General features: G+C 37.5%; 1 protein-coding gene and 1 long non-coding RNA gene across 2 annotated transcripts in view; one reads left to right on the top strand and one right to left on the bottom strand.

The window, feature by feature from the left end:
- Window positions 1–27,405, bottom strand: part of LOC115214034 (notchless protein homolog 1) — a 240,657-nt gene that overhangs the window by 143,463 nt on the left and 69,789 nt on the right. The window lies entirely within an intron of this gene.
- Window positions 16,924–26,651, top strand: LOC118762382. Its single transcript, XR_004998126.1, has 3 exons — window positions 16,924–17,977; window positions 21,159–21,236; window positions 26,284–26,651. It is a non-coding gene; the product is annotated as an uncharacterized LOC118762382 (long non-coding RNA).

Below are 27,405 nucleotides of genomic sequence, written 5' to 3'. Positions count from 1 at the left end.
AATGTACAGCCATTAGTCATATTACATAATTACAAAACAATGACCATCGGCTTATGCTAAAATCTCTTGTATCCTTGTAAGCACACGTAGAATCTCGTTATGATGATCATGAAAGAGAAAAGAGTTACGGCAATGTGTATGCAACTCAGTCATCTCCAATGGGTCAGGGTATTTGTTATTTTGTCGATCAACGAAAAAACAAAAATAATAAGCAGTCGAAAGCAGCGTGATCCGAACTCAGAACATGAGAGGATATAATTAAATACTACAATCTTTCTTACTCGGCGCTTCAGGGTGGGTGGTTACATCACAAAATCTATCAGTAACCAGCTTAACTTCAGACTTCTACTCCGTACCATGTAACTAGTTTCTTATTGGCTGAGTACAAGCGTAGCCGTTGATTTTGATAGTGGAAGCTTGTGTAGAAGAAAACTTACTGGTGATTTAGATCGCTATTATCATTATTCATGGTCCATAATATGCTTCTTTTCATCGGTTAAAACCAATTGGGATGTTTAAAGTTTTCTGGAGACACTTGCGTTCATATAACAGGACGAATTTGAAGTTGTTAATGAAAATACTCAGCTTAACACTCTGAGACAGAGCTGTCTTCAGAATGTTGACAACATGACTTATTTTTACACACACACACACACACACACACACACAGAGCCTATTCGCTCGCGAACCTTTTAACCAGTAGGATATCCTTTGTCTATATCTTACAGTAGTCATTTTATTTCTTATTTCTTTACTCCCCACAAGGGGCTACACACAGAGGGGACAAACAAACGGATTAAGTCTATTTATTGACCCCAGTGCATAACTGGTACTTATTTAATCGACCTCGAAAGGATGAAAGGCAAAGTCGACCTCGGCGGAATTTGAACTCAGAACGTAGCGGCAGACGAAATACCGCTAAGCATCTCGCCCGGCGTGCTAACGTTTCTGCCAGCTCGTCGCTACAGTAGTCATTTTAGGACATCAATATGATTATTAGAGAAGGACAAACCAAACAAGAACTAAAGAAGATGCGATTAAAAAGGAGCTGGAAATATTGCGTCTCTCAGGGGTGGGGATGTTATATAGTTTCTAGGCCAATGAAAGATGCTTTTTAACCGACTCATTCAATCTAAGCCAACAAAGCAATATGAAAAGCAAAAAGACTACGCACCAACGATGGTGATTGAGAAAATTGTGAAAATAACTATAAAATCATCAGTGCGTCTTTTATTATAATTTGTACTAGCTGGACCCGTGAAAACTTCACGGAAAATATAAAAAATGTAAGCATCTGTAAATTGTGGTGCCATGAAAAAGACAAAAACTATCTTCCCGGTTAACCTTCCGTTGATATTGATGCATCTTTTATGTGTCCATAGCTTACACCGGATACATCGTATGGAGTTTCTACCCACGCCTTTTCTACAGACCGAGCATCATTTGATAGCCTTCTTACTTACTAAGACTTTAGTTTTTGATAGGTTAATCCTAAGGCCCTTCGATTCTAGACCTTGCTTCGACGCCCTAAACTTCGTCTCTAGTTCTGACAGTAACTCGGCTATTAGAGCAAGGTCATCAGCATAGAAGAGCTCCCAAGGGCAGCCTGTCTTGAATTCCTCTGTTATTCCAGTTCTATATTTAAGAGATGGGGAATTATGCACAATATTTACATTATTTACATTTGACGGATATTTGGCCTCATCTTGTTTGTTGTTAACACAACGTTTCGGCTGATATACCCTCCAGCCTGAATTGGGTCAACCTTTGGCAGACTCTCCTCCTCCCATTCATTCTCCACATTCAGAAGTCTTTCATAATGGCTTCTCCAAGCCTCTTTCTTTGCAGAATCATTAAACGTAAGGGAATCATCATCCATGCGGACACATTTCTCTCCTATGACATCACCATTTTCTCTCACACACTGTCTTGCAATCCGAAATACTTCAGTTCTTTGGTCCTCACGTCGCTGAACATTGGCAAACTTCTTTTCTGCTACTCCCTTGTCTATATATACCTGTCTCCTAGCGTATCTTTTGGCTATCTGATACATTATCCTGTTACCCCCACTCTTCCAGGCCTTGCAGGTCTGTTTCTTTGCTCTAATGGCCCTATCTACAGTATTATTCCACGACCATGTTACCCTAGATCTGGATGGGACTTTGCACTAGCCACAGATTTGGTCTGTGGCGGGCAACAAGCTGTCTCGCAGGAATTCCAAGCTGCCTTCTATGTCACAAGATTGTAGCGCGTCCTCTCTTTCAACAAATTTCTCGGTAAGGATATCCTTAAATTTTTGACCATGTGAAGGGTTCTTAAGCTTCCAAGTCTTCTTCTCCAGATTGGTCTGCTTGTTGGCATCCTTCTGGCCTCGAGTCTAAAGTCACTAACAACTAGCTTATGCTGGGGAGTACATTCCTCACCTGGGAGGGTCTTTATATTTATGAGTAACCATGCATCCCGCTGTCTGGTGAGAATGAAATCAATCTGCCTAGTAGGGTCACCTGATTGATAGGTTATCAGGTGTCCAGCTGGCTTCCTGAAGTTGGTGTTGCAGATCAATAGGTTATTTGCATTGCAGAACTCCAGGAGCCTTGTTCCCTCTTCATTCTTGGTACCAACTCCATGGCCCCCATGTACACCATGGAAGATACCAGGTTGCTATCCGACATGCCCATTAAAATCTCCAGTCACTAAGATGAGATCATCGCCACTCGTCTTTGAGGTAGCCTGCAGAAGAATATCATAAAAGTGATCTTTCTGTTCATTTGGTAGTCCCGCTTGTGGGACGTAGGCAGAGATAATTGTAGCTATACCAATCTGCAAGACTAGCCTGAGTTTAAGTACTGCACACCCTCACTACCTCTATGACATTATCCACACATTTCTCTGCAAGAAGGATGCCCACAACCACTATTCCATCATTATTACCTTCCCAGAAGAGTTTATACCCATGTGCTTAGCCTGTGAGGAATCTGGCTGAAGCTCCTTTCCACCTCAAGTCTTGTACGCAACATACATCAACACGTCTCTGTTCAAGCATCGTGTTCAAAAATATATAGAAGTACAAATAAATGGAAAGTACACACATAGAATGTCGCTAAATCCTGTTCAGTTATCGTCTAAAGGATCGTAGCAATTTCATGCCTTTAGCGATATTACTCCCCTTTGGTGGGGTCAGCAACGAGAAGCTGCAGGGTATGTGTGTGTGTGTGAATTTGTACATATATAAGTATGTGTGTACGTTTGCCCACCACCACCGCATGGTAACCGGTGTTGGTGTGTTTATGGCCCCCGTAACTTAGCGGTTCGGCAAAAGTGACTGATAGAATAAGTACCAGGCTTTAATAAATAAAGACTGGGTCTATTTGTTCAGCTAAAATTCTTCAAGACGGCGCACAGCCGCAATCTAATGACTGAAACAAGCAAAAGTTAAGGGAATAGATAAAGAGAAACTAAAAGATGACTTTGGGAATTGAAGCTCAAAATTCTGAACAATTTATGCAAGAAAATAATATAATTAACGCGTGATTAATCGATCTAGTTAAACAGTCGTTTTTATGTAGATTTTATATATATAAGACGTTTGAAGTTCTGAAATGGACACATGGTAATTAAGTGTATAAAATGTTAATTGTACCGCAAAACTGAACTTAATTTTTCTCCTCCCTCTCCTGGCATTCAAGTTTAGCAAACTGTTATGTGGGGCTTGTTAAGAAACAAGACACGATTTTCCACAAAGGGAATTTGCATGACAAATTCAGATGAAAAAGAAAAAGAAAGATAAAAGGGGATAAAGGCGTAAAACTCTAATAAAAGGAATTGAGTTTATTTAACTCAGGTCTACTCAATAACGTTTCAGATGTTTTGATGTTGAAAACGGCAGACCACAACGGGTGGATGTGGGTGAGAAGAGATTTAATAATGAGGTACATAGCTCCGAAAGTGGGTGTGTCAATGAACAGGAAGAATTCATTACATACAGTACAGCAAGGATTATAGTGGTTGGTGGTAGTTTCCCCACCCTTGAGGTAAGGCTGTATTCTTAAAATTGGTTATAAATGCATAAATTATTACTGTTCAACCCTATCGAACAGACCTATGATCAAAGGTATTCCTGTATTGACCATCTCGGATATTTTTTCTCTGTGTGTGAGTGTGTGTGTGTGTGTGTGTGCATTTAGGTTTACATTTCCGTGTGTGTCCTCCCTTTCCAAAGATTTAGTCTTTTTCTGTTTGAGCGACCAAGAGAGGTTCGCCGGTTAACCCGTAACTGCTCACGTTTCTATCTTTAAAACCCCATGCGATTGACATGCGGGCCTCAACAAATATCAAAAATTTAACAGTGACAGCGCGCGCACAGGCACACACACACACGCGGACGCACACACACTCTATCTATCTCAAACGAAATAAAACAAGCATTAAAAAACAGAGGAAAATAAAAAAAATAATGTATATTAGCGTGTATCTATTTATAATAAAGACTTGAGGCACAAATACTAATTCACATTAAGCATTAACAATATGGCTGAGAGAAGATACCTCAGGGTATTACGTTTTGTATACTAAAAGTAAATACAGTATGGTCCTTCATATGTACCTTTTACCTTTTACTTGTTTCAGTCATTTGACCGCGGCCATACTGGAGCACCGCCTTGAAAAAAAAATTACTAGCACGCGGCTACGGGAGTGTAACCCGTACTCCTCAAATTCCAGGTTAGTACTCTACCATTAAGCTAAATGGCGTAATGGATGTAATGAATTATAAAGACTACGATCAGCTGAGTTCATCCAAGCAATATATATATATAAAAATAAATAGACATAACCTCCAATATGATCTGTTGATCGAAATTTTGGAACAATATTAGACAAAGCAGATTGGAGAGAACCTCGTATTTGGTTAAAGAAACGGTCATGTTTGCGCGAAGCATTCCCACAATTGATGATCGTGCACACACATAAACAGACACAAACATTGCAAATACTCGCGTGCGCATCGCTCCTATTTAAGATAACCAGACAAAAATGCCGAAGCGGTCACTTAGTACAGAATAATTAAGTCGCCTCTCAATAGTCAGTCGGTGTGTACCATCAAATCTGGGGTGTGAAGGGGTAACACGGAGAGAGAAAAGAAGACATCGTCGCCGAAAAAACCCAAACATACAAAAAAAAAACCCAACTAAAAGCAAAAAATAACATAGGGTTAAGTAAGCACAAGGACTCAAGGAGTGAGAGGGGAGGTGTAACTTCCTTTAAGGTGACTCAGTACAAACTGATTAAAGGTTGAATAAGGCTGTATACTAAGTTCTCTGAAATTGTATGTGACATCTTACAAAGGAGGCGGAGGAGGTGGAGGAAAAGAGAAAGTGAATTATTAGTGAAATTTTTTTTCCTTTTTTTTTATTCATCACACAGCATTTGAGACTAATTAAAATTTAATTAATTGCCATCAAACCATTCTCTTAATTATCAAGTAATTAAGACTTTTAAAAAAATGTAGCGAAAGAAAAAAAAAACAGAAACGAAGAAACGAAAACAACGAAGGATTGAAAAATGCTTTAAAGTTCATTAAACTGGAAGTAATTCTACCAAAAGAATATAAACTACGACTACTACTACTACTACTACTACTACTGCTGCTGTTGAATGTAATGTGTATAGTCGTTGCAGTTTTAGTAGTAAGGTTAAATAATGGTATGGATTGTAGTGCAAGTTGCAGGTAGGTCGGTGGTGGGTCGAGTTAATAGCATAACTCGACCCACATAATATATTTTAGTGGTGGAGAGGTGGAGGGTGGAAGGTCATTAAAATAAGGCAGGTCATCAGTATCACACCTACCATTCACACAAAGCCATAAAAGAAACAAAACAAAACAGAATGAATTGTAAGTTGATGAATATTTGCAACAAAAGATTAACTTTTAAAATGCAAAACGAACACTTCATAAAAACATTTACGATGTACTAATAAACGAGAGAAACCCGTATCTTATACATAAGAAGAAAAAATTTACAACTTCTGTCCGATTCGTACTTTTAATACAATATTTTTCCTTTGTTTACAGGAACACTACACATGAAGTACTTTTAAGCAATTGGGCAGGAAGTATTTATCTGGGTTATATATATATATACGTATAGTTTTGTCTACGCAAGATCTAATTTCTAGAACGTGAATTGCCCAGTCGTGCGATGTCACATTAACCGTTCATCCAGGGATACACCGAGAGAGCCACTAATATGAATGAATGTAGACGCCAGGTTGGAGGAACAACCCTATCTGTAGTCATTTTTATTATAGAGTTTGTGGACAACAACAAAACAATAATGATTTCAAACTTTGGCACAAGGCTAGTAAGTTCAGGGAAAGGGGATAAGTCAATTTCATCGACCTCAGTACTTGACTGTGGCCCTGAACGGATGAAAGGCAAAGTCGACCCAGGCGGAATTTGAACGTAAAGACGGACGAAATGCCGCTTAGCATTTTACCCGGTGCGGTAATGATTCTGGTGTATTAACGTAGTTTTTTGCAAGCTAAATCTCTGGAAATATTTCAATTTTTCCAGAAATTAAAAAAAAAAGTTATAGGGGGAAAGTTTGATAATTTTCACCAAGTCAGAAAACAGGATTTGGAAGCTATCATTTTGTGCGTGGCAGCATGGATTACCAATATTCTGAAAATAGCACTGTAAATAAATCAACTTCGTTATTTTTTTGAATTTTCAGAAAATTTTTGCGAATTTGTATTCTACACTAGGGAATTCATACGATTATGCAACCCCCACCCCCAAAACATAAAAATGGGTGTTCGTGATTTGAGGCCTATTTGGCTGTTATTTTTAGCACATCTCTCGACCAGGGTACAAGCAGCAAATGGGCACATTTCGCGTAGAACATATTTGTAAACACTCATGCTATCTTGCAGACAAAAGAGTTCTCATGTTTGGCTTGTTTCTATGGAAACAAGCATAAATGTGTCTGTGGCTTACGATTAGCTAAATTTACCCAAAATTAACAAATTAAAAGTTAATAACTCTTTATTCATTGATATTGACTAGCATATAAAACTATATCATTACACCGAATATAAACTCAATTCGAACAGAAATTGAAGAGATTGAAAATTGGTAGCCAACCAGAAAAGATCCTCGACAATTTCCTCAGTAATCACTAAGGTTCGCTAAAAGATCAGAACGATACAGGACGATACAATGTGGAATCACAATAAGGAGCGTTTCGGGCAGGCCTGGCTAACAGCGAGTTTATGTCGAGCTGGCAATACTCCACTGGTAGTATTGTAAGGCCAGGAATCTTTGGAAATTATCCATGGGCAGCGGCCCAAAAGTCCTCCAAACAGACCAGCTAGTTGATTTTCGTCGATGCCCAAGTTCTTCCCAAGAACGTCATCGCTCTTGGTTGCTACTAATCCTCTAGAACACTATAGTGGAAATTCCAATGATCGCACAGCCCAATTAGTACAGGACTGTGAGCACCTGACCACATTCCAGATGCCAAGCGCACATTTTTTATCTTTCCTTGACCCAGGACTGCAATCTTTATCAGAGAGACGAGCTGTTGGAAATATCCAAGGAATGCTGGAGATGTCGCAGCCTCAGCGCATATCTACGTATCACCAGCCACAACATGCCTAGTCCTCCACTCAGGGCTGTTGACAGCAAATAAAGCACCTGACCAGCACAACGTGTCCCTTCCACAGAAAGTGAAGCGCAGACTCCCCAGCCTGGTCAGACGTAAACTGGGCAAGGCACAACGATCAGACAGTAATATAAGACAAAAGCGATCTAAGCGTTCGCCACCTCTATTCATCCTTTCGGGGAAAGCTGTGGCCCATTTCTGTGTGAAATTAGCAATTCTGTTCGTCACCTTGTCCTAGTTATTCTCCACTTGGAGATCCGTACATCACTGTTGGACGGCATGAATCAACCTCTCCAGGTGCTGCCAAGCTGCAGGCCCAGTAACTTCTTGGATGATTTTTACTCCTGTCACCGCGTCGTGATTCCTTAAAGCAGTGCCAATTACCTCGATTAGCTTGACTCCTACACTAAGACAGTAACGTTAACCGCCTATGACGGCACGTTTCTTTTGCATCCTGGTTAAAGCAGGTTGCCCCTCAATGACATTAGTTTCTGCAGTAATGGGTCAAGAGTTAATACAAACAGAAGAGACGAGAGGGGAAAACCATGATGGATCGATCGCGTGATGCCGAATAATTCAGATAAATGACCATTCACCATAACCACTACAGCAATCCATCCGCGGAAGGCGGGAATGAAACTGGCTGCCATGAGAACAGCCACCAAGTATTAATGATCGGCCCTACTGAAAGCCTTCGATCGATCCAAATTGACCAGGGACCCACCCATGTCCGATTCCTTACTTAATCTTTCTATGATGTATTGCATGAAATAGAAACTATCATGTATACACTTGTTTTGGATATCGTATGTTTGCACATTACCAATTGACCATTGACAAGCACCTGCATTTAACAGAGTTATGAACTGAAATTATTCTGTCCCCAGCTTATTTGGGTACTTTCTCAGCAACTCCACCGCTCCTCCACTCATAAAACAGAGGATACTCCCCTTCTGAAGCCAGTTACGGTAAATAACAAGTAAAAGGTTGGTAAACAAATCTAGCATGCAAAAGTAAAGCTCGTAGAGCAGTCCATCTAAACGAGACGATTAGCCTGCCGTGCAGCCAGCCATCGTTTTCTGTATTTCTGCAGCTGTTATCTGTTTTTTGCAACGATCCGCCACTCAAATCGAGTACTGAGGCAGGCTATCGAGGTAGGCACAAAAAATCTATTCTGCAATCCCCGGCTTGCCATTCGTCTCGAATACTCGAGTGAAGTGGTGCTGAAAAGCCACACATATCTGTTTGGGTTCCGACGAAACACTCCAGACACTTAAGAAATCTGTCCACTCGTTTCCTATTGAGCTATAGACAGCTATAAATCTGAAGGTATGGCCTTCACTGCCGATCACGTCTAGGGACACCAACTTGCCTTCTGAATCAACAAGATGATCTGTATTGTGAGAACCAGAGCTTTTGGAAACAACACAGCAAATTCCACCCCCACCTTCATTCTCGATCGACTTTCAAGTAAGTAAATCTTGTATCCAGCGAAAATTGAGGTGAGAGCTCGTGAATCGGAAGTTCTTGTCTCAATGATGGCCACCTCATGTATGTCTAGTGGCCTGATGCTATTGAGCAGTTGGCTCTGCTTCCAAGGCGTCTCTAGGATACGTGTATTTACAGACTATGTTAGACAGAAAGTGGAAAACGAGAAAGATTTACATTAATTTTGTGGAAGGAACAGACGTTCAGTTCCTCAGGCTAACTGTGGGTGTTTCCACAAGCAGTTCTTTATAAAGTCATGTTTGATGTTCCCTCCATTGGCATACTTGTATTTTTATGGTGTTATATTTATTTTGTGTTTTTGGATAATTTATATACATGTTGCAATGAAATCACTTTTAGTAATATTTTGGTATTGATGCATGCGTTTCATTAATTGTTGTTGTTTGTATTTATGGCCGCGATGTTGATGACGTTTCTCTGTTACTGTTGTTACTTGGGTGCAGAATGGAATTGGCTGGTGTTTGAAATGGTTGTGGGTGATTGTGATGATAGTTTAGGCAGCTTGAGTGTTGTTGTTGTTTATAGTGTCTGTTCCATTAATTTGAATCACCCAGCTTTTTTGTTTTGTTTTGTTGGCGTGTTATTTTCCTTTCCCCCTTTTTTTGTTTGTTAATTTTTGCCATTTATTTTCTTCCCCGCTACCTTCGCCACACGATATGTCTGAATAGCATGTCTTGGGGGTCATTGTCATTTTATTCAATTGTTATTCGTTTGGAAGCTTTCAGTTGCAGTTGGTGATGTGATAGCCCTTAAGAGCAGTGTTTGTTGTTTTGTTTCCACTGTTGTTGTTGTTGGTGGTGGTGCTATTATTATTACTAATTGGTGGCTGTTGGTTTTTAGTGCTGCATTTGCTGATGGGGCCGCAAATTACTGTTGGTCCTCTCCCTGTTTTCCCCCGTTGTGGTGATGGCGGCGGCAGAAGTGGTGGTGATGGTGATGAAGACTTGCTTCTCGCCTCTTTCGCAGTGGATAGAAAACCTTGGTTTTTGTCATCACACAAGTGACATCTTAGCTCTCTGCCCTCAATGACCATGTATAATTGCGAGTCATCTGGTGAATCAAGTTCAGGATGGATTCCACGCCTGGGTGATCCATTTAGATTAATATTTTCATCCTTTGGCTTAATCAATTTTGTTTCTGCAGCCTCTGGTCCCGCAAAATATCGAGTTTTGTCCTATATGTCAAACAATACAGCTATCAACAACCAAAAGATCTTTCCTTCTGGGGAGATGTCTACAATCTTAATTCTTATTATCCTTCAACTAAGGTAGATTAGTTTAGTTTGAGGATCAGTTCGTGACTCATTAAGATTTTTGTGGAAGTGCTTCTTGGCTCATCCTCTACTGTTGAAAACCTCACCTCTATGCTGTACTTTCATCCAATGGTGACCTATGTTTTGGAGGTGAGATCTTACAGGCTGTGAGATGCATGAAAAAATCCCTTACTTTCTAAACTGACATCTTAAAAGCTTTAGAGGATACGCTCCTTCTAGTTAGAGATGGTGGGTAATTTTGTAGTGATACTGCTAGTAGTGATTTTCCTTGTGCTCAGTATAAGGAAAATAAATCACTACAATTACTTGGGATTTTTGAAGTCGTTGGCTTTAGTTGTATGAGTGATGTGGATTGATTTACTCAGGAAAGATGTTAATTTGCTATCCACTTAACTCCCTTAGAGCAGTCAATGTAGAACTGATGGAGTTACAATTTAACTGACTTAAACTCTATCAAAAGAACACAACGACAAGGAAGTGAGGTAAACTGGGAAGCCTGTTAGGCCTATCACTAACAGAACATAACTGATCAGTTAGAGTTTTCTTTTCTGTAGCTGGGGAATATTCAGAGTGGTAAGAGAAATAATTTTTTTCAAGTAGATAACTGAAATTTACTAGCATAAAAGAGCGTAGAATCCAGTCTCAAAGAAAATATGTAAGCTAGACCAAAAAAGCTTCTATATGCTACCTAACTCTCTCTCTTATAAATGGGATACTGCAAACAAGTAAATTGATATGTATCTTTTATCTCTTCTTTTACATGATTCAGTCACCGGACTGCAGTTATGCTGGGGTACCAGCTTGAAGGATTGTAGTCAAACAAAGTGACCCCAGTACTTTATTCTTTTTTAAAAGTTTGGTACTTATTCTATTGGTCTTTTTTGTTAAACTACTAAGTTATGGAAACATAAGTAAACAAACACTGGTTGTCAAATGGTGGTGGTGGTGGAAGACAAACACAATAGAACATGTACACACACACACGCACTTACAATGAGCTTCAGTACAGTTTCTGCCTACCAGATCCATTCACAAGGCATTGGTTGGCCTGAGGCTACAGTAGAAGAACTTGCCTGAGATGTCACAAATGGGATTTGAGCACAAAACCACATGGTTGCAAAGGGAGATTCTTAATCACACAGCTGTCTGTATGCCAGTACCTATATATACTCTTTTACTTGTTTCAGTCATTTGACTGCGGCCATGCTGGAGCACCGCCTTTAGTCGAGCAAATCGACCCCAGGACTTATTCTTTGTAAGCCCAGTACTTATTTTATCAGTCTCTTTGCCGAACCGCTAAGTGACGGGGACGTAAACACACCAGCATCGGTTGTCATGGGGTACAAACACAGACATATATACACATATATATATATATATACATATATACGACAGGCTTCTTTCAGTTTCCGTCTACCAAATCCACTCACAAGGCATTGGTCGGCCCGAGGCTATAGCAGAAGACACTTGCCCAAGATGCCACGCAGTGGGACTGAACCCGGAACCATGTGGTTGGTAAGCAAGCTACTTACCACACAGCCACTCCTGCACCTATATATATATATATATATATACACATACACACACACATACTCATATATAATAAATATATGTATACTTTCGGGTAAGGATTAATCTTATGTATCTGGTTTCAGTATTTCAATAAGTTAATAGCAAACACAAAAGTGCACAGTTATGCCATGCACCATTTAAGATTAATTTATCAAATGCAATTAAATAATGTTAGACGGTTCTGGTTGTTGTATGTATGTATCAATGTATTCCTATAAAACTACACTAATAATGATTTTATTTGAATGGGCAGAAGGCCAATTGTTATAATTGATATCAGTATATATTTTTGATGTTTATTTATTGATTCCATAAACATGAAATGTAGAGTTTACTCCAGTGGGATATCAATGTGAAAATCTCAGGCACCAAATGAGAAATGTAAAACACCTAATATTTTTACTATCCTATATCAAAAAATACTCATCATTTTTCATATTTCTGCATGTGAAATTAGAAATATATTGAAAGGGAAATGAGATGCTGTAACAACAATCAAGTCTTTTCTGAAAGCATTTAATACATAAATCAATTGAAGTGGCTCCGGTTATTAATCAAGATTGAGTTGCGAACTTGACATACTTATCTCCAAACACACATATCTATGTATGTATATGTGTGTGTGTGTGTATATATATATATATATATATATATATATATATATATATATATTGCATACTGTTACTTAATAAATGAAAAAATGCATTGTAAATAAACGACAGATGAAAAACATATATGTATACTGAGTGTACAACTGGGTGGGAGACAGACACAGAGGGTCTCTAATTCTTCATCAGTTATCAACCAAAACGGTAATACTCAGCTTCGCACCACTAATGATAAGACTGAGAATTACTCATATATATATATATATATATATATATATATAGTTAATCCAAACATGAAAGCACAAAAAAACACAACAACGCGAGGACGTGGAACAAATATAGTATTATTGGACGCTCAGGAAAGAAGGAGGGTTTAACGTTTCGAGCGGAGCTCTTCGTCGGAAACATAGAAGGAAAGATCCAGAGAAGGGAAGACAGAGGAAAAGAAAAAATCGCCAACAGTACACACGCGGTATATATATAAACTTGGGTGCATGCTGCACATACACAGCAGTCTTACGGAATCAGACAGGGATTTAAGATCAATGTTATAGATTCCAGACACAGATGTAGACTTCTGAAACTTTATTATTCAAACTATGTACTTAGTTCTAGGACAGACCTTTCAGATCTTCTAAACCTAAATACTCTACTGACATGTCAACCCACTACACACATTATTATTAGTTAGTAAATGCTGCAAGTGAATGATTTAAGTTGCACAATAACAGATGAACAGAGAGACAAACAATAATTCTGAAAATGTTGTGATGTGACAAGTACGCACGCACAAACACATACACAGACTGATTACCATTATGAGATTAATCCCAAAATTTAATCACAATTTTCTGTTGAACCAAAGGAGATTTTAAAATCCAACTCTTTAACTCTTTCACACGCAACTCAATCAGTAGCAGGCTTGTATTCCCTTGTTATTTAAAATTCATTCAGAGCTTTTGTAAAGCATGCATAGCCTTGCCCCTGGTATTATCTTTAACTTTTGTTGTTTATCATGCTGTGTGTTTGTGTATGTGTGTGTGTGTGTGTGTGAGGGAGAGAGTGAGTGAATGAGATAGAGACAAATTGAATATCAAATGAAATGTTCAACTAATCTAAACAGCAGCAGCTGCCAACCAATTCTTAACATTGACATAAGGATGCACAAAGCAATAAGGATGCTCCAGGCAGGATGAAGATTAACAAAGTGTCAAAATAAACTAGTGAATTGCTGTTACTCTATTCTATTCTTTTCTGTTCTCAAACACAAACATCTCATTATTTCCTTTACCAGAAATATCTGACAGATCTTCATATAGCAGCAAAGCAAATATTAGTTGGAATAAATAAGATCAGCTATAATAAATATATCTATAGTGTTAGTATTTTTATTAGAGTAAAGCTCAATGTTACAAAAACATGATAATAAAACAATATTAGCAACTACAGTAAAAATAAATGAAGAAGATGAGTTAGTTTGATTAAATCTAATTCAGTATCTTATTGGTAGATATTGTATTAAGTGGGGTGGGATTAGAAAAATTAGTAGAACGTATGGAACTCTGAATGCCATCATAAAATTTTCTGACTAATTGTAAATAGCTAACTCTCATTACTTGCCACAAGACCAAAAAGGAAAATATTACAAGATTTAACATGATACAGTAGTTGTTATCTGTCATAAATATCTGTTGTGAAAAACTATCAGAAAACACACGGGAAGGATTTAACATACTGGTTATTTATATATGAATGTTGACATGACATTGTGGTTAAAAAGTTTGTTCTTCAACTATGAGCTTCCTGGTTTGATCCCATTGTGTGACACCTTGGCTCATTTTGTAACAGTAGGAATGACCAGCAGGCATCTGTAACTCAATGAAGAACAAATATCTCAAGGAATTGTTTTTGTTTTTCTCCTTTATGTTAATATTTTATGTTCATGCACTGTAGCAAGATATAGTGTATGAACATAAAACATAACATACAAACATACATGCATGAACACTCACACCTCATATGCTTCTACTCACAAGGTATTGTTCAATTGAAGGTGATGATAAAAGAAACCAGCTCAAGGTACCAAGTAGTGAGAGTGAATATCTGGAACTACATTGTGCTGAAGCAAGCTTCTAACTACACAACTGTGACTGTGCCTGTACTAAATATAAAATATAATGGCTATGTGGTTAAGAAGCTTGCTTTACAACAATATGGTTTCAGATTCAGTTCAACAGCAAAGCACTTTGGGCGGGTGTCTTCTACTACACAGCCCAAGTGAGTGAATTTGGTGGACGGAAACTGTGTGGAAGTCTGTTGTGTATGTGTGGGTGTGTCTTTGTGTTTGTCCCCTTCCCACTGCTCAGCAAATGATGTTGGTTTATTTACATATCCATAACTTAGCAGGTTTGCAACAGAGACTGATAGAATAAGTACCAAACTTTAAAAAATGAGTACTGAGGTCAATTTGTTTGACTGTATCCTTTCAAGGTAGTGCCCCAGCATGGCTGCAGTCCAATGACTGGAACAAGTAAAAGACAAAAGATAAAACCAACCATTGCAAAGAGCACATTAAATGGCAGGATCAGTAAAGTGTCAAACAAAATATTACATCCCTTCATGCTCTAAGTTCAAATCCAGCCATAACTGACCTTGTTTTTTTTTGTCTTTCCAGAGTTGATTAATTATATACAAGTATTTAGAGCTGATTTAATCTATTATGATCTCATTCTCTCAAATTTAGGATCTTGTGCTTATAATGTTTGATATTAATATGTTAACTGTCACGGCTGCCTGTTACTAGAACTTACCAGTGACACCACATATTTCCAGCCATACTGTTTGATTACAATGAAATGTAATTTTTTTGCATTTTTACATTTCATAATTAAATTTTAATATTTAACACTCGTGTTATTTAGATATCCTGAAAACCATGTCAAAAATACAGAGTAAAATATTTTCTCAAATTAGGAAAATGTACCACCAGTGGTGCATATAACATTTGTGTGAAGTTTCTGATGAACCACCATTGGTACATTTGCTAGTTAACATATTAAAAAAAACATCACCGTTGCTATCACATATAATAACATAATAACCAACAATAGTATAAGGGGTCACTATGGTAATTTGGCCTGCTGGAAATAGTGGCCAAATCTCCCTCAAATGGCACTTTGTTTTAAATCAGGAAATGTTACATATTAGATAGTGTAGTCCTACAAACCTCTAAAACAGAAGGGAAGGTCATGGATGATTAATTCAGCTCTCAATTAGAGATGACAAAGGTTTAATAATAGCGGCCAAATCTACCTCAAATCACATTTCATAGTTTTTAAATAAAAAAATTACATACACTAAATAATGTAGAACCACAAACCTCTAAAACAGAAGGGAAGGTTATGGTTAGATTAAGTCAGCTCAATTAGAGATGACTTGTTCTAAATAACAATGGGTAAAATAATGATGATGATTATTGATAATGATAAATACAATGAATGGAAAACTATTTTCAATTGATTTATTATTTTATTTCTTTTTACATTACTCCTTTAAAGAAAGGACAGGGCAATGTGTCCATCCATCCATCTGATCAGTAACACCAACAATTGTACAGTATGGTAATTAAGTCTTACTGGACAACTTAAAAATTTCTATTACAACAACAAATCGGAACCCCTCCCCAGTGTAAAAAGCCTGGGTGCGTGGGATGTAGATGTGGTGGTGGTGGTGGGGGGGGGGGGTGTTAGTGTACTGAAACATGACTCCAGATTCTGGGAATTTCCGCATGTGTTTGATAAGTATCTGGTGTCGCTGTTGGGCAGAGAAGAAGGGGGCTAAACAATAAACAAAGCAGCAGAAGGTTAAATAAACCAGAGGAGGGTGAAGATATGATAGGAGGGGCAGAATCCAGAAAGAAAAGGACAGTATTTGTTCCAGCACCACTGCCTGCTGCCACTGTGCCCCACCACTCCCACCACCACTACAGCCATATTCATACACAATCGCATATATAATTTATACACACACGCACACATACACACATACAAATATATAAATTTATATTACACACTTACACACACACTTACACACACACATACAATATAGAGATTTATGTTACACTTACACACACACACACTTATACACACACACACACAAATATATAGATTTATATTACACATTTACACACACACACACACACACACACACACACACTTACACACACACATGAGCAAATGCAAATTCACTTCCCACCACTTTTTGTCCCATGCATGTCTCAATAATATGCAGGCATATTGAAATGAGAAAGCAGAAACGGTAAAAGACATTCCCAGAGCAGTGCAGCAGCATCAACAGTGACACTGCCATCATCTTTGCTATCACTGTCATTATCTGCAGTAATAACATTTGAAGGAAAAACAGACACAAAATACCTTCCTCCGTCCACTGCTACCTTCTAGAGTTACACAGTCCAGAAGCCTGTAAATTGACATTGTAATTAAAACCAATACAATGCAATGACCACACACACACTAATGCAAACCCACATATACACGAAAAAGACAAACTAGAAACTACCCTCGGCTACTAGCCACCTAGGTTGAGAGAGAGAGAGGAGAGAGAGAGAAGAAAAGGGGAGAGAGAGAAGAGAGGGAAGAGAGAGAGATTAAGAAAGTTGGTGTCCATATCTTGATGTGAATTACATCTTACAGCATAGAAAAATTGCAAATGACAAAAAGAAGGAAGAGAAAATACAGAAAAACAACTAAAAGTGTCCTCTTGAATCTGAATCCACTGTGTGTCCCTTGAAGCTTCAAGCAGGTTTGCTTATGCTTCCAAACCCTTACATCCAACACCCCGCAAGAATACTACCATCACAAACACTACCACCACTGCTGCTGCTAACACAAATATCCATTCACTAAACAATTCATTTAACAGATAAATATATTCTAGAGTTGATGGATAATGTTCAAGGCAGATGAGCAGAAATAATGAAACAGCCGATAAGAGGAAGAGTGCAGGACGTGAAAACAAAGCAAAAAAGAAAACAACAGCAGCCGCACTGATGACAATGGCAAAAGCAACAAAACACTGCTGGGCTGGATGATTGAAAGGCTACTTTCAAGGACTTAAAATGTATGAATTTTGAAAATAAACTGTGATGAAGTGATAAGTTTAAAAAAAATAAAGAAACCTGAGTGTGGATATGTGTGTGTGTGTGGGGTGGTGGTGGTGGTGAGGAGATAAGGAAACAAAGAGAGAGACAGGCAGAAAAACAGAGAGAAAGTGAAATAGGGAGAAAAGTCAAGAAAATAGAAATGATAACAGCAGAGATGAGACCATACATAAAGGTGAAGTAGTAAAATATTTTTGTCTTCTTACACTGAAGCTTTTATGCTTTAAAAAAAATACAAATGATAAAGAAGAAACATTTTTCCTAAGATGAATAGCTGCATAACAGTAGAATTTGACAAGGTCATCAATATATAAATATATATATATATATACACATACATACATCAACCCATGCCAGTATAGAATATAGATGTTTCACGATAATATATAATATACATATATATAAAGGCGGCGAGCTGGCAGAAATACTAGCATACCTGGCGAAATGTTGAGTTCTGCCGAGGTCGACTTTGTCTTTCATCCTTTCAGGGTTGATAAATTAAGTACCGATGGTGTATTGGGATTGATTTAATTGACTGGCCCCCTCCCCCAAAATTTCGGGCCTTGTGCCTTGAGTAGAAAATATATATATATATATATATATATATATATATATTATATATATATATATATATATATTTATATATATATATATATCATCATCATCATCATCATCATCATCATTTAGCGTCCACTTTACATGCTAGCATGGGTTGGATGGTTCAACTGGGGTCTGTGAAGACCCCAATATATCAGAGGCAACTCCAGGTCATCAGCATTACTAAAGTTCATTACAGATTTTGCATAAGACACAAGTTTGCCTGAAGAATTTCACATTTTTCTGCAATGTTTTTAACCCTAAACGGCTTATTTTTCATATCTAGCACTAAGTCTTTCTCCATTTTTAAAATAAAGGTAAAAATAAAACAACCCTGTTCTTTACATCCAGACACACAGAATAACAGCAATCAAATAACAACAGCAAAGTGCACAACAAACATCAAAGGTATCACTGTCGCTTGTGCCCTTGACAAGAGATACCAGTTAATCTTTAATGGTTACCAGGCTCATTTGTATAAGCCCGAGATGCTGGATAATTTTTTGTTCCTTTAAGAATATTGTACAACAAAAACTTTTCATAGATTGGAATTTAAATCCTAATCTATATAGAAATTAATTGTTTCAAGAAAACATTGAATTTGAATTACTCATAAGCATCAGAGGTTTCTTGATAGGGTTTTTTTTTTGTTGTTTTTTTAAAATTTTTTACATTAATTAACATTGTTAATGATACAAATGACAAAACAGTCTGGTGGTGCAGATTTATAACATCTGGCAACTTCTATTTCTCTTTCTCATCATCCCTTCAAGAGAATATACAAAATGACCTCTTAGCCTTGACTCTGGTACTATTCAGAGCCATTAGTAATAATAAGCATTTCTTCATTCATTGATTGAGTGCAAGAGAGGTTTTGTCTACCAAATTTACATGGGGAATATTGATTAACCTGTGGCTAAAATAGAAAATGCTAGCCCAAAATGTCACACAGAGACTAAAATGAAACATACACACACATATACACAAACACACAGAGTCGAACAGCTCATGATAGGATGTCTATTTAGATTGACCACTAACTGTGATGTTTATGTAGTTATTTAAATACTCACTCAATTGGTTCATACTTTACTCTAACATATTTTTATGGTCTTTGGTAGATCGATGTTACTCCCAACTAAGATCCCAGTTATATATGGTTCTCTCATCTCATATGGGATTAGGTCTAGTTAAATTTATTTTGACTCTTATTTTTATAATAAGGTTTATTTAGGTTTATTTATTCAACTTGATCTAAATCAAGGCATCATTTTGTTGTTAGCATTGGTTCATCAGAAATCTAGAGGTTTACAGAATTTGTTGGATTAATTACTAACTAGTAATTCTGTTATAAGGATTTGCAACAAATTCATACATATGTCTATAATGTGTGTGTGTATATATAATGCTTGAATATGCTTTCAGGTGAAAATCAGAGTCCCAGTCAAAACAAATTTCGTAATACATCATTCATATATATATATATATATACAGTGTACATACGGTATTTGAGGACATAACTTTTTGGGGTCATTGCTGCATTTTTTGCTAACTCTGTATAATTTTTGCTTCAGAAAATAATAATGGCAAACCCTCAGCTTATTCAAGAAATGAAGAGGCATGCTGTTATTGTGGTTATAAAGGCTCAGCATAGTGATTTAGAAATATATCAACTTTTAAAAGTTGCCAGATCTTTTGTCTACAGGATTTGTAAGGAGCTAGGGACTGCAGATGGAAACGTATCACCAGTATCAAATCATAAAAAACATTCTAAATGCTCTGAAATCATCAGAACACCTGAATTTATCCAGCAAGTTCAACAGACCATTGATTACAATCCCAGAAAGTCCAAGAGGTCAATTGCAAAAGATCTCCATGTGTCAGAAGGAACAGTCAGAAATATTGTCCACAAAAACATCAGATATGTTTTATATGATGAAGAAAGGTCAATTTGTCAGAAAAAGCAAAAGAAAATCACGACATCAGATTTAACAAGCTCTTAAACAAACTGAAAAATCCAGCAGAAGAAAATTTGATTTGGTTTTTCTCAAACAAGAAAAACTTTGACCAAGATCAAAAAGTTAACAGAAGAAATGACAGATGGTTATGTGCAGATCCTTCTGAAATTTCAAGTGTTATGCATACAAAATTTCTTGCAACTGTCATGGTTTTGGGGGTTGTCAGTAATGAAGGACATGTGATGCCTCCTTACTTCTTTCCACAAAGCCTTAGAATTAACTCTGCTGCCTACATTGAGGTCCTGGAAATAATTGTTAAGCCCTGGATAGACAGTGTATGCAATGGAAGGTCATATGTGTTTCAGTAAGACTCAGCACTATCACACATGGCTCTAGTAACACAGGAAAATTTTTATGATCACATAACCTCTAACATTTGGCTTCGTAATTCCCCAGATCCCAATCCATTGGACTATTACATGTGGAGAGAGAGATCAGTGAACACACCCATAACACCACAGATACTATGAAAGCTGTCATAGTCAGAGTAATGTCCAAAATGAACCAGGACCACTTGATTCGAGCATGTAGATAATTCAGATCTCATATAGAACCAGTTATTTAAACTGAAGATGGCTTCATTGAATAACATTATAGAAAAGAAGGTATATTTTTATCCTCATAGCATTTTTTTGATGAATAAAGTTATTATCTGTTATAATATATCTGTATTTTTATAAACATAAATCTGTCCTCAAATACCTTATGCACCCTGTATATATATTCTTTTATTTGTTTCAGTCAGATGACTATAGCCATGCTGGAGCATCTCCTTTTAGTCAAAGAAATCAACCCCAGGACTTATTCTTTGTAAGCCAGGTACTTATTCTATTGGTCTCTTTATATATATACTACCAGTAATACTCATCATTAATCGGGTAATTACTTTTACTGTTTCTCGGGCTGAGAAGCTTGAAAAATTTGTATATCATATAGAAGAATAGCTTTATGGAATCTGGGTGACTGTGATGGTACTGAAAAGGCTACAGGTCAAGTGGAACATCCATTTGTCACTGTTCCTTTTGACATTTGAATATGCAGTATGCCAAAAGAGAATTGAAAGATTCAGTCTGAATGTGAATGAATCTAGAAGAATAGCTATATCATATAGAAGATTACTTTAAGTGTTTGGCTCTGAGTTTTATTAATGCTCATGGCAAAAGAAAGTGTGATAGGAAACTGGTGTAACTGATATGCGAGGAATGAAGATGGTGTCACTTTAACCACAACCTCAATGCAGTTCATCATAGGTTTGTTCAGAATTAGTTTTGTACCATTGCATAATTTTTGTTCAGACAAATTAGGCGATAGTGTAATAGGAGATGTAGAAAAAGCATAATAGATTCCCTAAAACCATTTGTTTTCATTTTGGTGGACAAACGAACAAACACATAAACGGACAGAATCTCTCTTTTATATATGTATCATCATCATCATCATCATCGTTTAACGTCCACTTTCCATGCTAGCATGGGTTGGATGGTTCAACTGGGGTCTGGGAAGCCCGAAGGCTGCACCAGGCCAGTCATATCTGGCGGTGTTTCTATAGCTGGATGCCCTTCCTAACGCCAACCACTCAGTGAGTGTAGTGGGTGCTTTTTATGTGCCACCGACACAGGTGCCAGACGAGGCTGGTGAATGGTCACGCTTGGATGGTGCTTTTTATGTGCCACCGGCACGGAGGCCAGGCGAAGCTGGCATGGCCACGATCGGATGGTGTTTGTTACGTGCTACCAACACGGAGGCCAGTCGATGCAGTGCTGGCTACGACCACGTTCAGATGGTTCTCTTATGTGCCACCGGCACTGGTACCACAACTACAAATTCCATTGATGTTGATCAATTTCGATTTTGATTTGATTTTTGATTCTTTGATTTCTTTGATTTTCACTTGCCTCAAAAGGTCTTCACAAGTAGAGTTATGTGTCCCAAGAAGGAAGGTATGCACAGGTGGACTGACTACGTCCCAGGTAGGAGCCACGGGTTATGGCCTCACTTGTCCTGCCGGGTCTTCTCACGCACAGCATACTTCCAAAGGTCTCAGTCTCTGGTCATTTCCTCGGTGAGACCTAAAGAGCGAAGGTCGTGCTTCACCACCTCGTCCCAGGTTTTCCTGGGTCTGCCTCTTCCACAGGTTCCCTCAACTGCTAGGGTGTGGCACTTTTTCACACAACTATCTTCATCCATTCTTACCACGTGTCCATACCAGCGTAGACGTTTCTCTTGCACACCACATCTGATGCTTCTTAGGTCCAACTTTTCTCTCAAGGCACTTACACTCTGTCGGGTATGAACACTGACATTACACATCCATTGGAGCATACTGGCTTCATTTCTTGCAAGCTTACGCATATCCTCAGCAGTCACGGCCCATGTATCACTGCCATGTAGCATGGCTGTTCGTACACATGCCTCATACACATGCCTTTTACCCTGAGCGAGAGGCCTTTTGTCACCAGCAGAGGTAAGTGCTCTTTGAACTTTGCCCAGGCTATTCTTACTCTAGCAGTTACACTTTCGGCACACTCACCCCCGTTACTGACTTGATCACCTAGGTAACGGAAACTATCAACTATTTCTAGATTTTCTCCCTGGAATGTGGCAGAAAATGGTCTCTGCGCATTTTCAGTGTTTATTGCACCAGAGCATCTGCCACATACAAAAACTATATTCCTAGTTAGCCTTCCTTTGACATTGCTGCACCTCTTATGTGTCCATAGCTTACACGATGGGCTTCTTTTCAGTTTTTGTCAACCAAACACACTAACAAGGCTTTGGTCAGCTTGACACTATAGTAGGAGACACCTGCCCTTGGTGCAACGGAGTGCGACTGAACCCAGAACCATGTGGTTGAAAAGCAAGCTTCTTACCACAGAGCCACACCTGCATCTCCATACATGTTTTATATATATATATATAAATCAGAGGTAGAACAGAAAGAACACAACAAACAGAAACCAACAAAACACAAAGTGTGGAAAAATAGACGAGAGCATGACAAACGGCAAACAGGACAAAAACAAGATACACAGATCATTTGCAGCTGATTAGCTCATCAGTCAGGGTCCAGAAAGTTCTTGTAGTGTCACCCCTTTATCTCTGATATTACTCAAATCCAGCAGGTGCCAGGGACTTAAGCTAAAAGCATTAAGCCTCTGGGAAAGGCAATGTACAATTGGCTCCTTCGAAACTTTGAGTAATGTAAATCTGACTCAATACAAATATATTGTTTTGCAGCCATGCTGGGGCACCGCATTAAAGGGTTTTAGTTGAAGAAATCAATACCAGGACTTTTTCTCTGTAAGCCTAGTACTTATTCTGTCGGTCTCTTTTGCTGAACTGCTAAGTTACAGAGACATAAACACACCAACATTGGTTGTCAAGCGATGGTGGAGGGACACATAAATATGTATACATGATAACGGTTGTTCATCCTTCATATTTTGAAAAGGACCAAGATCTCACCTCTTTATACACTACAATAATGGTAGACATAGCAACACAGGGGAACAGAGATTTTCAACTGCTCCCACCTATTATACTTCATCTTCTGTGCAATGAAACAATGAAAGTTGCAGCGCTTCTTTGTCACAGACAGATGTGATATGTCTCCCACTGCAGCAAAAATCCACCACTTGTTTATAGTTCTGAAGAAATTTAAATTCTGACTTGTGCCAAACTTGGAGATTGAAAGCTATTCCAACAGAAGCTTCACATTTAATTGGACTAAAGGGAATGGAATCAGATTGGTTTCTCAGATAGCTAATACAAAAGTACCAGTACTGATAAAAATTTTCATAGTGGATGTAACATGCAGTGAACAAACTTTATGTTGTATAGATAACAGTATGTATAAAATGTACAATTTGCACCCTCGAAACTTAAAGTAATGTAAATCTGACTCAATACAAATACATTGTTTTGCAGCCATGCTGGGGCACTACCTTAAAGGGTTTTAGTTGAAGAAATCAACCCCAGGACTTTTTCTCTGTAAGCCTAGTACTTATTCTATTGGTCTCTTTTGCTGAACTGCTAAGTTACAGAGACATAAACACACCAACATTGGTTGTCAAGCGACGGTGGAGGGAGAAACACAGACACAAAGACACACATGCATAAATATATATGTATATATATATAAAATATTTTATAATTATATACATAATTATAATCAGGAGTCAGCTAAGTGCCTCGCTATGTACTGAACTAGAAATAGACGCTAATGTCTTTTCAACCACCATAAAAATCTCTGAGACAATAACACACTTTTTACCTACATAGTGTGTTATTGTCTCGGAGATTTTTAAGGTAGTTGAAAAGACATTAGCATCTATTTCTAATTCAGTACATGGTGAGGCACATAGCTGACCCTTGATTATAATTATGTATATAATTATAGAATATTTTGTATAATTCACCTAAAAAGGTCTTTTAATGTACTGACAACTTGGTAAAATTATTAATTATTTATTAATTAATTAAGTTCATCCTATTTTATATATATATATATCATTTCATTTCATCTAGTTTCAGCTCACGAGCTGTGGGCATGCTGGGGCACCGCCATTTATATATATATATATATACACACACACACACACACATGATGACGGGTTTCTTTCAACCAAATCTACTTACAAGGCTTTGGTTGGCCCGAGGCTATACTAGAAGACAGTTGCCCAAGGTGCCACTCTGTGGGACTGAACTCAGGACCATATGATTGGGAGGCAAGCTTCTTTCCACACAGCCACACCTGTGCCTATCTTTTTATTTTTTGCTGGGCGAATGTTCAATATGTATTTTATAAAACTTCAGAATGTTCAATGTTACAACTACCATTAATGGTGTTAACAGCAATACATGAAAGTTATCTTATAAATATGAAGACCCTCGTTTATGCTTGGTGCAAGGATTCTAATTTACAGTTGTTACTCTCCTTGTTTTTAAGTTGCCTTCTTACTGATTTGAGGAGTATATTTCTTTAGTTGATAATGAAAAGAAAAAAAATAGTTTAATGTATTTCACAGAGAATGTAGAAAACGATGGCAACATGCTAGGTTGGTAGAGAATGAATAGTAAAAAATAGATAAATAGGAGAAAGAGAGAGAAAAAAGACACTGTGCATGTGTGCCTGAATAATAGGGAGGTTTGTGTGTGTGTGTGTGTATGACAGTCATGGAAAGAGTCATAACACAATATACGAAGCATGAGAAGGTTAGAGAAAGAGAGAGAAGGAGAGTTAATGACTTACAATTTTAGGAAGAAACCTGTGTATATAAGGAGCTGACAGAAATTAGGATTATGTAGTAAATGTGACTTGGAAACAGCATCTCGTACAATGAATGTTAGGTGTGGAGTGTGAGTAGACTGTAAGCTGAGGATTGAACATTATTAATGATGCAACTTTCGATAAGATAATGATTGTGAATAGTAGTAATCATTAAAAGCAGTGCATGTGGAAATAGCAAGGAAGTGAAGCTAAAAAAAAAAATGTTGAGGGCAGTATCAGACTTCAAGAGTTAATATGGGAATGTATCTTAGTAATGATGAAATAGATATATAGGAGGCATGGAGAGATATAAGGTGGGAGATGGCTGATAAGTGTGATTATTCGTGTATAAACAAATGATAAGAGTGGAAGAGAGTCTTAAAGAAGGTAATACAGCTAATTTGGGTTTTTTTTTTTTTTTGCAAGTTAGCTATGAGGAGGGCAAAAATGAAATAGAAAAAAAATAATAAACATATATTAGAATTGGCCTAAAGGGTTCTGTGTCAGAAACTTAAGTACCTTGATCAAACATTACATTTTCTGTTCTTTTCATTTTTTTAATCTTTTTTTCTTTTTTCTTTTTTTTTGACAACTAAGTATAGCATCAGAGAAGCTGGCCAGAAGCAAAACATTGGTACTAGATTAGATGAAAATGGAGCTGAAGCAGAGAGAGGCTGAGATTGCTGCCCATTAGAGCCAGAATTATTAGCACAAATTCCCAACCTACTGAAAGAAATATTACTGCAAAATTAAATTAAAGGCAACCAAGTAGTAACTCTTGCATATTAGAGTGCCAATATGGCTAAAAGTGGCTCTGGGCAACAGTAGACATGTATAGCAACTTTTGAACAACTCATTAGGTAAGAAAATCCAAGTTGGAAATACAGAAACTATGTAAGTTATTTGGTAAAATAATAAATAAAAAAAATTAAATTATTAAATACAAAGAAAGTATAAATTTTAGAATAGCTGAATAAATACCAAAATAAAATAAATTTCATTTCACATAATCATTATTAGAATCAGGAATGATTATAATAAACATAAAAATGACGATGATGATGATGATGTGGATAGCAATGCGATTCCTATGCTTCTTCATTTGTTTTTACATCTGTTTTTCTATGCTTGCATGAATTAGGTGAATATTGTGACTGTGACATTGTTTTACAGCCTGATGCCCTTCCTGTCACTGACGCATACCCGTTTTACAAGTTTTGCACTTTCAAAGTTTGTCTTTGAAGGTACAAAGCCAGTGGATGATTTGTTGATAAAAAAAAATGACATCACTTGTAACTAAGCAATTTTCAAACAACTGTGAATGTAAAAGACGGACATGCATGCAAGCACACACACACACACATACACAAACACACAACAAGCTTCTTTCAGTTTCTATCTACCAAATTCAATCACAAGGTTCTGGTCAGCTGGGGGCTTGCTTATGGCGTCATAGAGTAGGATTGAAATATTTCTCACATGTTCCACTACATTCACAATAATACTAGAATATACTCAAGAAAATATCTACATTATGTTTACATTGCCAGAAAATTTAGTCACAAACAATTATGTCTGCTACTTCTCCACCAAGCTATTTCTTATCTTTTGCAGATTGCATCTGTGATAGCATTGGCTTTTCTGAATTTGCTATTTCAATATTATCCTCAATTCATTAGATGCATTCACCTATCTTCCATCCAAAAGCTTATTTTATTC

Source organism: Octopus sinensis, linkage group LG1, assembly GCF_006345805.1.
Source record: "Octopus sinensis linkage group LG1, ASM634580v1, whole genome shotgun sequence".
In the NCBI taxonomy this organism is placed as follows: Eukaryota; Metazoa; Mollusca; class Cephalopoda; order Octopoda; family Octopodidae; genus Octopus; species Octopus sinensis.
This window is presented reverse-complemented; position numbering and strand designations above follow the sequence as displayed.